The 12,977-nt window shown below is 29.5% G+C and overlaps 1 long non-coding RNA gene across 3 annotated transcripts in view; it reads left to right on the top strand.

Moving 5' to 3' along the window:
- The window catches only part of LOC142326810 (uncharacterized), a 311,674-nt gene that overhangs the window by 108,101 nt on the left and 190,596 nt on the right, over positions 1–12,977 (top strand). Inside the window, exon 4 of one of the 3 annotated variants that reach the window (XR_012756869.1) lies at positions 7,947–8,030. The exons of the other annotated variants lie outside the window; for them this stretch is intronic. This is a non-coding gene — a long non-coding RNA (uncharacterized LOC142326810). Of the gene's footprint in view, positions 1–7,946; positions 8,031–12,977 lie in introns of those variants that run through there. 3 annotated transcript variants of the gene reach the window in all.

The raw sequence follows: 12,977 nt of genomic DNA, 5'->3' as shown, positions 1-12,977 counted from the left end.
AAACAATCTATTGCTATGTTTTTAGTAATTTTGATAGGTGCAAACAAGAAACAAAGTTTGTTGAAGGCGATAACATAATGTGTTAGCAGTTTAATTTTTGTACTTTTAACAGATTACAAAATTCTTTAAACTCGGAAGGATATGAAATTTAGTTTCTAGGAATTAGGAATTAAATTTTATAAATTTATTACCCTTTTCATTGGTTCGTTTTACGAGGCTCAAAACCCAAAGTCGTATATCCGTATTTAATTTGTATCGTAAACCAGAAAGAGAAGTGGATCGATAAACGAGTTCAGTGACAGAACAACGTAGAAGTTGCAGATTTTAAACAATGAAACGACGGAGTATTTATGTTAAATAGACCTCATATATTAGGGTACGTTGAGGCGGTACAAGAATGATTACAATTCTTCGAACATACTACAGTACAATTTTCTTTACGGATACAATTGAAAAAAAAAAAATCAGGAGTTTCTATTAATTTTTTTTAACACTTATGACGTGCAAACAGCTCTCTTTCACAGTCACATTTTTACTTAGGGACTCACGGACTCACTCCACTCTCTAGCTTTCCCACTTACTCTCTGAAATTCCCATACCGCGTTCTTAATTGCGTTTGCACTTTTAAGTGCGTGCATATACTAACACACACATATCCGTACTAATAGCATGACTAGACATCGTTAATTTCTTAAAACCTTAGCAGATTTTGCACAAAAAAATACAGAATTGTATGATTTTTAAAATTTATTATCTCTATAAGAAAAACTTATAAAATATATGTTTCCTAAAATAAGAGAAAATATATTATTAATACGGTTAGCGATTTTCGGAATAACCAATTATTCCGTTATTATTTAAAATAATAATCAATCTCGATAATATATTTCACGTGTAACAGGGAATTATATAATAATCAAGTATAAATTAAACAATCTTTAAAATATAAACTAGTATAAATTCTTTGAAAGTCAATGGAAATTTTACTGAAAGTGAGATTATATCTACGCCATCACAAATTAATATTTGTATCCTTAAATTCATTTTAGGTTTTACTAAAGAATCACTAGAGGTACGAATTTTAACAGTGAAATATTGCGTTCAGGCCGCAAACTCAGCGCGACTGAGTGATTATTAGTCTCGATACATTTTAAAGCGGAACCGATAAGGTTATGTTATACAGTCTAACTTGCTGACGGTAGATAACAATTCAAATATATTACAAATATATTAACAAAATGAATTATTTTATTTGAAAATATTTTGTAGAACTTTGGGAAATTATTTCCAACTTCGTTTTCCAGAATTAGAAATCATATTAATATAGAATTTGTCTAGAAATATGTGGATTTTAAACGGCATTACATTATTAAATTACTTTTTTTTTCAATTACTAATACGAAATTACAATGTATCGCTGGTAGGTAAATTTTTCAAATTATAGCAGGTTAATGTTTACATCTTTTCGCTATGAAAAAAATATGTTAAATATCAATTGTTATGATTATTGACTTCCGCTTATTTTGTTTTGCAGCTTCTCTCTTCTACTTAGAGGTTATCAGTTAATTATGTTTAGAGAAAGAAAAATCAAGACCACCATTTAAAAAACAACCCAAAATAGACTATATTGGTGTCCGTTTAAATAATTACGCAATATTTAGTAAAAGGGTTGAGGTAGATTTGTTTTTAGTTTATATAACAGACCAGGCAGCCAGACTTTATCGATTGCTTGCTGGTTATCTAGAAAGGTAACCGAACAGAACTTTTTCTCCTTCAAGCAATTGATGGGAATACGAATGATCGTGTTTTTCAGTTCAATGGTGGAGACATCACCACGGAAACCGAAGTGGTGATCAGGAATAACTTCTCTCTGCTTTAATACAGGCCACTCCTAAGAAATAGCCTTTCAAATACCTTAGATTTAATAGATAGTAGGCTTACTACCATGTACGAGGACACGACATGCATCAACTTGCCCGGCTTAGGTACCATCATTTCGAGACATCTTTCATTCTGACACTTCGTTCGAAGGATACCATTAATCACTTGTTTCATATAAATTATCCCTTACATGGAAGCATAACGAGGACTTTGTAGGTAAATAAGTCAAAGCTTTCTTTGAGTTCCGCTCCATTTTAATCACTTCCAACATTTCTCTAGATGAGAAAGGCTTAATCGGAAGACTTATTGGAATCGAGCTCTCTAAGAAGTCCAGAATTTCCTCTTCAATACAAAAATTTCACATGAAAAAACATTGTTCATTTACAAGAATTTAACTTCTGAATAAAATAAATGTTGTATCACTGAATAAATGTTCACACCTATTTCTACTTTAATTTTTTATTTAAGTTTTTAATAAATATCCATATGAACTAGAGACTTTGCATAAGCATTCACATAGATAAAAGGTGTAAAAACAATAAAAGATACTAAGTAAAAGTAAGTTTATTTTTATAAGTAACTAATTTTAAGATTAATTTTTATTTATTGTTATTTTAAATTCATATTAATAAAAATAAAGTATCTTCGACCTGCTAGTCCATTAATATTCCCCGTTGCAACTCTCAGAAACTTAGTCGTTAACAGAATTTTGGTAATTACTTTTGTAAAAAATTCTATTACGTTTCCTAACGTATAGAAGGAGCCTGGTTATCTTCATTTCTAATAGAAGTATTTAGACTCCTAGTCAATGTAACCCTTTGTCTCTGTTTCTCTCCATGATCTCTTTGTAAACCTCACATCTCCGATAATTTGTCGGATGGTCAGACTGGAATAGCGCCCAAAACCTGGATTTTTCCTACCTTCAGTGCAGTCAGCAGTCCTATGTCCTTCACCGCATTTCACAAATCGGTAAGGACACATACAATTATATTTCCTATTTCTGTTGGCAGCGCATACGTTGCGCAAGTCCTGGAGACCGTCTGGGCACCTCAATAACAATTCTACAATTGGTGATGAATTTCAACACTTCCTTGTTGTTACCTCTCTGCTGAAGATTTAAGAAGAAAATTGATAATGGCTCTTTTGTAATTCAGTGCCTCGTTTCGAAAATGCTACGGACTGTATGACCCTGACTCTCGAGTTCTTCTCTAATGAGCTCAATTTGAATAGAGAACTGTAGGTTCCTCACTACTATACGAAAGACTCTTTCATCCTTCCTGGTGTAGGTGTGGTCGACCAGTTGGTATTCCCTCACCAAGTCATCTTTTGAAACAATGCCGTATGTAACAGATGTTACTTGCGGGTTTGTGTTGTAACCTTCAATTTCGTTGTTATCAGATACATCAAATGTAATATCGTCCCTAATAAGTCTGCGTCAAGACTGTTTACTAGGATCTCTGCTAGAGATTGATAAGGTTCTACGTTTTCTGAACGACGGTTGACTGGAACTACCGGTTGCCGACCCACTTTTATCGATTGTAACAGCGGAAGGCTTATCCGTACTAGATGCCCGTAAATATTAAGTTAACCCAAAGATCAATTTTACACTGGGAAAAATAAAATATCTATAATTAATAAAAATGAAATATATCGAATAATACTCTTACTATTCGTGATTCAACAACGTACGTGCTCTAGAATAATACACTTAAACAGAAAATCAAAAGATACATAAAATGTAACATACAAACCTTTACCCTATCTATAAAATTCTTTGTTCACTTTCATTCTGTAATATAAACTAAGTGGAATTATTAATAAATAATACACGTATATTATTGGTTGTTAATTTCATATATTTATTAATTTGTATATTGTAAAATAACCGAAGTTAATTTACATAAATCGTCCAGGAGTGTCAGTGTAGAATGGTTAGAATTTCTCTTCCAGGACTTTTCTACTTCCGATCGATCAGTATATTCTGTTCAATTTAGATACAATATTTATTTTACTTTTTAAATAAAATGTACGTTTATTTTAACAGAATATGATAATTGCAATGAAGAATTAACTGTTAATCGCTCACACGGAAAGAGAAGTATTCAGTAATATAACAGTCTATCTGATACTGTGGTCGGTCATAAGAGGGTTTTATAATTTTCGATTTTATATAATATGAATTAATCTAACTTCTAAAAGATAAATATAGAATTAAATTCACCTTAATGTAATCTTTATATTCACTTTAATTAATAATTTACTAACTCACTTACTTGAATGACACTCACTCATTTACTTTAATTGATTTATTTACTGATATAATAGCTTACAGAATGTTAAATTTTATTGATATAGTTAGTTAAAAATAATATAAAATTCATTTAAACAGTAAAGAAAAGCGAGAGAGTAAAATAGGAAGAATAAGTTATAAATAATAAGAAGAAATATTAAAAGAGAAGGAAATAAAAGAAGTCATTCCTACTATAAACTGCAAAAATTTTTGTGTAGTATGATTTTATAAATAGAAACAAATCAACAGTGAAGAAATATTGAGTAGACAGTTGTCTTAATGAAAAACAATTAATAAATTTTAAACTTGACGGTATGAATAATAAATTTAACCTAGGTCTATCTAAAATTTTACGTACTAATTATAATTAATTGCACAGTATCTATCATAATACATCACGTTTAATTTTTAATGATTCAAAATAAAACATATTTTGTACAAGTAGTATTTATGGACAGATAAAATAGATAAGATATATTCAATTTCATTCAAAGCAAAAATTGTATAAACCTGTTTTGTACTGATTGAATTCACCTCAAAAGAATAATATAAAAGGAATCCAGAATTAAAACCTTAATCAAACTTATCCCTAACTAAGGAAGAGTATAAATGTGCTATAAAACCTATATCATTAAGAATTTTATAACTTCTTTTAACAAAACCAAGTGATTTAATGGTTTGAACTCACTACTGTATTTATGTATGCCTTTTACTGTCCGTGAGGAAACGCTCAAGGAAAAGCTCATGGTCTACGCTTACTTCCGCAAACTCTATTATTAACTTGAATGTATTCAATAATCTATGAGTGTAGCGATACTTTATTTGTACCCTGTTTTTATATATGTATGTCTGTGTGCGCGCGTGCGCATGTGTGTGTGTGGCTAAAATTGTTAGTGGATTGCTAAAATGATGCGAGAAAACTGGCGCAAATGTTTTTGTAGTCCACTTTAACAATTCAGCTATACCTCAGCGATTTATGAACCGATATCAAGTAAATTTCATTTTATTCAATAAAAGGCTCTACATTTTATTTAATAAAGTATAATTCAGTAAATCTAATACTTTAGGAAATATTTAATGATTAAAAAACTTTAATGGTCACCGTTTTAGAATTTTCAAACATCTTTTAACCTATTTTCTTTTTAGAAGGTGTTGTTGAATACACGTACACCAGATCTCAGTAAAATATCTCAATCCATTCTTAAATTATAGAGATTTATTTTTAAAAATCGAAATTGACGGACAGATGAAAAATAAAGCAAGAAAGAACATTTATCAGGATGAGAATTTTTATATATATACTAACTGACCCGGCAATGCTTCGTTATTGCTAGACTTGAAAAAATATATATATATAGATTAAATAAACACAAATGAAATTTTGATAAAACATTAAAAAACTGAACATTACGGAACATCTCAAAATTTAACCTTTTCTTTTTTCCCTCTTCCAATCTTCACTCCTTCCCTTTTCCCCTTCTTCCTTTTTTTGCAAAAATACTTCTTTTCACGTAACTAATATATATTCTGAATATAAGCCAAATCCGACCATAAATACAATTTTTTGAAATATCTCAACCCCGGCGCCACATAGCGAGTCCATATTTTGCAAAAATATATTTTCTTAACGTAACTAATACATATTCCAAATATGAACAAATTGAACCATAAATACAATTTTTCGAAATATCTCGTCCCCAGCACCACCTCGCGGGTTGTTTGCAAAAATACTTCTTTTTACATAACTAATGCATATTTTGAATAAGACCCAAATCGGACTATAAATACAATTTTTCAGAATATCTCGATCCCAGCGATCGTGACGCTTTTCACGTAACTAATACGTGTATATATATTCTGAATATGAGCCAAATCGGACCATAAATACAATTTTTTGAAATATCTCGATCCCCGCGTCACCGATCAGGTCAAACTAATTCAGAAACCACGGGCGTGCGCACAACTCACGAAAGTTTCAACGCAATCGGATGAATGGTATAGGAACGCATACGGGACAAACAAACAAATAAACATTCATTTTCATATACATATATATATATATATATATAAGATATATATATTGAGGTGTACGAAAAAAAAATCGGGATTTTAAAGCTATTTAATACCTCTTAACTCTGACTTACAGTAATGAATCGCAAATAAAATGAAAGTCTTACAGTTTTTCCTACAAGTGTTCAATGTGAGAAATTGATAAGAGATTTCGTCCCATACTTTAACCAGCATGTCTGGTGTAGTGGAAGCGAAAGCTGCTTCAATCTTATACCTCAAATTAGGATAGATTAGTAGGTAACGGAAGCACATACGCAAGATCCTTTCTCTATTAAACCCCTAAAGGAAAATTCACATAGAGTCAGATCGAGTGACCTCAGATGCCAGTGCAAACTACCTTTATCATCGGATCAGTACTGAAGAGATTTATGCCGTTGAGGAGACGCACCATCTTGCTCCCAAATAAAATTCTCTAGTCCATCTTGCAGTCGAGGAAAAAGTCATGTACACAACATATCCAAATAATAGGCAATTCCTGTTACAATTTTTAAGCGAAAAATAACTGCTTGGGAACTTGCGGTCAGAATATCACACAAAAAACCTTTAATTATGGCGAGTCCCTTTTGCATTGTAATAGTTCACGGGAATTTTATGACCCCCAGATACCGACATTATATAATATATATATATATGCTAACTTTTTCACTTAGATGAAACGTCGAAACATCATTAAATGTAATATGGTAAAAAAAGTCGACATCTCCATGCTGCAACATTTCGATTGCTAAATCGGGACGAAAAACGCAATCGGTAGGTGGAATGTTTATGAGTTGTTAAACGGTACGGACGCATCATTACCTTTAACCATTTCACTCTGTCATCACCGGCATTTTTAGTTCGCGGCTAGTCTTCCTAACAGATATTTTAGCACTTCACAGAAAAGGCTCAAACGTTCAACATTTTCTTCAGGTACCTTCAGTCGCCCGTATTCTTCCATTTACACAGAAATTCGGTCGTTTCAAACCGATTATGCCATCGACGAATATTATCGTCGCACGGAGAATTATAATTAAACTTTCTACTGAACACACGTTGGAACTGTAAATACAGATTCACATTTAGCAAACTGCAAAGTACAGAGGACTTTCTGTTCAGGAGTCGCCATCTTTCCTTGTAGTGCTATCAAGCGGTAAGATAGGGAATCAATCTACGGCCGGCCATGCGCACAACTAAAACTGTTGGTCTTTGATTTTAATTTTAAATCAATACTGTACCTCTTCCAAAAGATATTATAACAGATTAAAACCCTGATATTCTGTATATATATATATATATATATTATATATATAAAATATGTTGTTTTTTGATTTTAATTTTGAATTTTGATTTTAATTAAATTGTTAATTAAAATCAAAGTTTACATTATACTGTTAAAAAATAAACCGTAATTTGTAGTTATACAAACTCTAATAAATAATCTACTAATTTTATGTTATGACAAATTAATAATAATTTTTTGCTGTAAAACATCATTTAAATATCAGCCAGTTTTTTCCCCTATTTATTTTAAATGCTTATTGTTATAATCGAAATCTGTAATGCCAAATTTGAGGAAACAAAAATTTAATTTTTAAAAATAGTTTAACTCATGTATGTATTAAATTATTTAAATTTTCAATTTTTGTTATTATATTATATAAAATATTAATAATAGTATAGTTATAAATGATGTAATATAATAACTATTATGGATAATGTGTTAAAGGATATTTTACATGGAGGAAACATGCAGTTCAGCCTGCAACAATTATGATACCTTTTAATAGCAGTTCAGTCAGCTGTTCAAGGTCGGTGTAATTTTTATCTTACATTACGTAAAAGTCATAAAATTAATTATTTAGGACTGTAAAAATGTTTATTTTTCATTTAACTAAACCCACTATTATATAATTAAATTTATGAAATATATTAATTATTCATACTTATATTTAGAATTTATTCGTGAATTTTTCTTTCTCTTTTTTCTTTGTATAATTTTAGTCATATATATTGTTTTTTATTGTGAAACCTTCATTTTGTGACATATTTCAATTTATAGAAAAAGAGAATTATATGACAGTCTAATTTTTTTTTTTTTTTTTTTAAGAGACATAAAGTTTATTAATTATAACTATTTTATTTATAAATGAATTATTTTGACGTAAATTTAATTAAATTTAAACGGTCGTTGAAAGAAAATAAGCTTTGAAAAATTTTAATTAAAACTCAATTATACAGATTGCACTATTTAACTGAGATTTTTTCATTTCTCATTATTTTTTATAATTTTTTTATATTTTTGCTTCTTGTTTTTTTTTTTTTTTTTGTTTTGGTTGCACATTTAACTACGAAATGTTTTGAAATACAGTAAAATAAAAAAGTTATAAAATAATAAAATAGAAGACAGTTTGTTAATAAAGTGTCTCTTGTGTCATGATCCGATGCAAAATAGATGCATTCTTTTCGTTCATTTACTTAGTTCTTGTTGCTGCATATCTCCCGTGAGACTGCATTGCGACTAACTCAAGCAGTGGTTCTAGTTCGACTTTATGCACTTCTAAAAATGGTTTAATCTTGTAAAGAGCACTTTTATACTTCTTCATCGCATCTGAAAATCCACTTTAAAGCGTTCAACTTTTTAATAAACTTTGTTCCTCTTTATAAACATGTAAATTTAATTTTATTTAAACTGTACAGATATATATATATATATATATATATATATATATATATATATATATATATATATATATTTTGTAATTTAATTTTACTATATAAAACTTTACCGATGAATTTTTATATATCAGAAAAAGTATCGTATGCACAATGTAAAAACTAACACTACACATACGCGCACACGTATAAAACACACACTTACGTATATAAAATAAACCATATACAATAAAATTATGATTTTATTATTTATTAAATATTTTTATTATTTCGTTATGTAATAAAATACCTGAAAATAAATTCTTATGGCGTATTGCAGTTTTATATATATTTTTTTTAATTTAAATTTATTATAAATAAACATAAATTACTTTTTTACTTCCTTGTATGAAGTAAAGGAAGTATTGTGATCGCGAAAAGTTTAGGTTTTCAGATTTCAGTGGAAATATTAATTTTGACCATCCCTGAATCTAATTTGACTAGTTTCGTCAGGTGTTACGTCTGAACATACGTACATACGTACGTATGTATCTCGTATAATTCATTAACGATTAGCCGTAGGATGTTGAAATTTTGGATTTAGGACTGTGATAACATCTAGTTGTCCACCTCCACTTTTTATTGCAATCGACTAGACCAAAAAAGGCAAAAATCCAAAATATTTGGATTTTGGACTTTTTCTTAACTGCAGTAATAAGCCTTCGTTGACAACTTTTCAACGATGTATCATAAGTGGCACTTATTTTCATTGGGTATCAAGGACCCCCACACCGTCCAACAATGCGGCTCTCGCCACATTGACTCGCCGCTTGTGAGTGGCCAATTTTTCCGTTGACCTCTAAGTTCGAGGATGGCCTGAGTTCTGGGCAGTCGAACATAGTGTGTTCGTTCGACTGGACCTCCCCGCAGACGCACAGCTCATCAGCTGCCAGGCGGAAAGCCCTTAAGTTAGCACCTTTAGTTAGCACTAGCCCCTTAAGTTAGGAAGGTGTTATACTAACTTAAGGAAATGACTGAGGACATAAAAATAAACAAAAAAAATTTATGTAAATATACTCTTTGCACTTTTTTTCGGTTCGCTATTTTTAAGTTTTCTTTTTTGAATAAAAATGTGTACCTTAAGAACGGATTTTTAATGAAGTGTGATGTACATGTACCTAACATTTTCTACAAAATAAATTAATTAAAACATTTTTATAACCTTTGAAAATTATAAAATGGTAACTATTATTTTTTTTATAATTACCGTCTCCGTAAATATTAGTTTCATCCAATTATATTTTATTAACAAAAAAAGGTAAACCTTTTATTGTGAACAAAATATCTCATTTTTTCAAAACTGTTCATAAATAGGTGAGATATATAGGTAAAAATTATGCCTAAAAGCAGGCAGGAATTGTCAACTGTACAAATTTTTTGTAAATATTTTTTTTGTATATGTCCTCATATCTTATCAGCTAGATTTATTTTTAGGAGGTGTCTACAAAATAATTAATTTTTTTACTTATATATTTTTTAATTTAAATTTATATAAAATTTCAAAAATGATGCCCATAAATTGCACGAATCATTTGGTCAGGAATAACCGTTGTGTAATATAAATAGTTAAAAAAAAGTAATAATTTATTAAAACAAAATTCATTTAATTATAATAAATTTAGTGCTGTAAAAATTCAATGTTGTTTTTTTTTTTAATTTTCAAATGGAAATTCGAAATTTCGAATATTTTATACGTAAAAAAACTAAAATTTTAACTGAAATATGAAATTCGAATTTTTTTGCCATCTAACATCGATGTAATTGTAACACTGTAATTTTTACGCTTTTTCCGAGCATGTTATCAAGAAATGAAAATGATAATAATTTTTATGAATGACAAGAAAACCTGATTAATTCATTATGGAACTAAAAAACACTTTTCATCGATTTCGAATTTTATTTACATTGGATAAGACTGGAGGTCATTATCTCAGATTATAATTTTTTTCGTGATAAAAGTATAAAGTTCTGGAATATTTCAGTATGTACTGAAACATCATTCATTACCTGTCATGAGGAATTCATGGGTTAATCTAATTTGTCCCAAAGCCAAAAGTGAAAGATCAAGCTGTTCAGGTCGCTTATTTCATATACACGACTTCCAAATTTATATACTTGCTTTAATAAGACACAGTCTATTATCAAAATTTGTAAATCATTCATTCTACCAAGCTGTTTTCAACTAACGTTTAAAATATATTTCATAATCATTTGTGTGCAAGCTGCCCTAATGACATCAGTTCATTCATTGTCTGAGACTGGCCTACGTTCCTTCAAATCCAACAGAAATTAACATGTTATTTTTTTTTTTTTGCTAGGTATATAGAATGTGAAGTGAATCTCTGGAATTATTAGGTGTGTATTATACATACACACACACACACACACACACACACATATATATATATATATACATATATCAGGTAGTTCTTGAAGAACACTTCCTAAATTACAACGTAACAGAGTAGAACTGAATTCATTTACGACGTATGTGAGATAGTCTGTATGTGTCAAATTTATGACCGATCCCAAAGTTACATGCGACTGAATCATAGTCGCCTGTTTTAATCAGTGATTGTAAATTACTTGATCTCGATTCACCTGTAAAAAATTCTTCTGTTTTAACAATAAGATCACTATTAGCTTTCTGTAGCCAACTTACTGCTTATAAAAATAAAATAGTTCATGTTGGGAAAAATACATCATAGGTATCGAGTATTCCTGGTAATTCGAAACCAAAATAGAATATACTGAGTTCGAACACCCATTGAAAAGATGATGAAGTGAAGCTTAATAAATTATCAATCAGACTAATAACGTAAAAATATTTTCTACCGGATTTTGAGTATTTGCCTTTACGATACGTCTAAGTTATTAGCTGATACCGTCATTGAAAAAACGAAGGGATACCAGTCACCTCTGAAATTCCTACTATTAAAAAACACAATATACATGAAGAAGGTTATTATGGACGGGATCCAACAACCTAGGAGTTGTTCGTTTGATGAAGAACTAAAACTAAATCCAGCCAGGTATTATTTTAGTTTTTTATAAAATTAATTCGAACTGTTCACCAAAGACTGTTATAAACCAGACGCGAAATACCTAAAAAATTCAAATATCGAATTTTGAATTTTGTTAACGTTATTCCACATTGATTGTTGGTTCTAAAAAATGAAATTAATATGAGTAGAGATTTTATGTTCCTTCAAAATAGTTTAGAGACGTTATTAATTCATAAATGAGAAATGCAGACTCATGAACTTCTAACTGATTACTTTATGTTTAAAATTTAATGAAAGAAAATTAATTTCAAACAAACGTTCGGTACTTGTCTTAAACTGTGATATAACATAGATTCCAAAAACATCAACAAATCCAAAACCAAAAAAAAAACAAATCCAAAAACATTCAGTCTACATATGAATGGTTAATCAGACATTTCATAATTTGTTTACTGTAAACAATAAAAATCCTCATTTTAATGTAAACAGCCTAAATTTGTTGTTATACCGACTCGTACATGGAAACTTCGGTTGTTCAGGAATCTATAAATAAAATCCAGAATATTTCCCTATATATTTTACTGCTTTAAGGTGCCTTAAATGCTTTAAAGTGCCTTGATTGGGAGATTTAACTTTAAAACTGGATGAAAATTTTAGGAAAGTACAATAATTTTGTTGCCAAGAATTTTATCATGTTAAATAACTTAAATTTATACATATATATATGCAATACAGTCTCCCTCTCCCTGTCTATGTTTGTGTATAATACATATATATAGTGTTTTTTTTTTTAAAGTAACATACCTCTTGGTAGACTAAGATAAATAAGTGGAAGAAGTAATTGTTGGTGGAGACGTAAAGGAATTCATGATATAACATAGATTCATTTACTAATACTGATATGAGGTTAATAGTTAATAGTAATTAATAATAATAATAATACTATTATTAGTTATAACTATTAATAATAATAATAACAGTTAATGATGTTAAAGACAATTTAGATCCGGAGTAACAGTACAAGGTGTAAAGATAAAGAT

The sequence above is a fragment of the Lycorma delicatula genome, chromosome 6 (assembly GCF_047948215.1).
Source record: "Lycorma delicatula isolate Av1 chromosome 6, ASM4794821v1, whole genome shotgun sequence".
Lineage (NCBI taxonomy): Eukaryota > Metazoa > Arthropoda > Insecta > Hemiptera > Fulgoridae > Lycorma > Lycorma delicatula.
The sequence above is the reverse complement of the archived record's forward strand: the minus strand, read 5'-3'. Positions and strand labels throughout refer to the sequence as shown.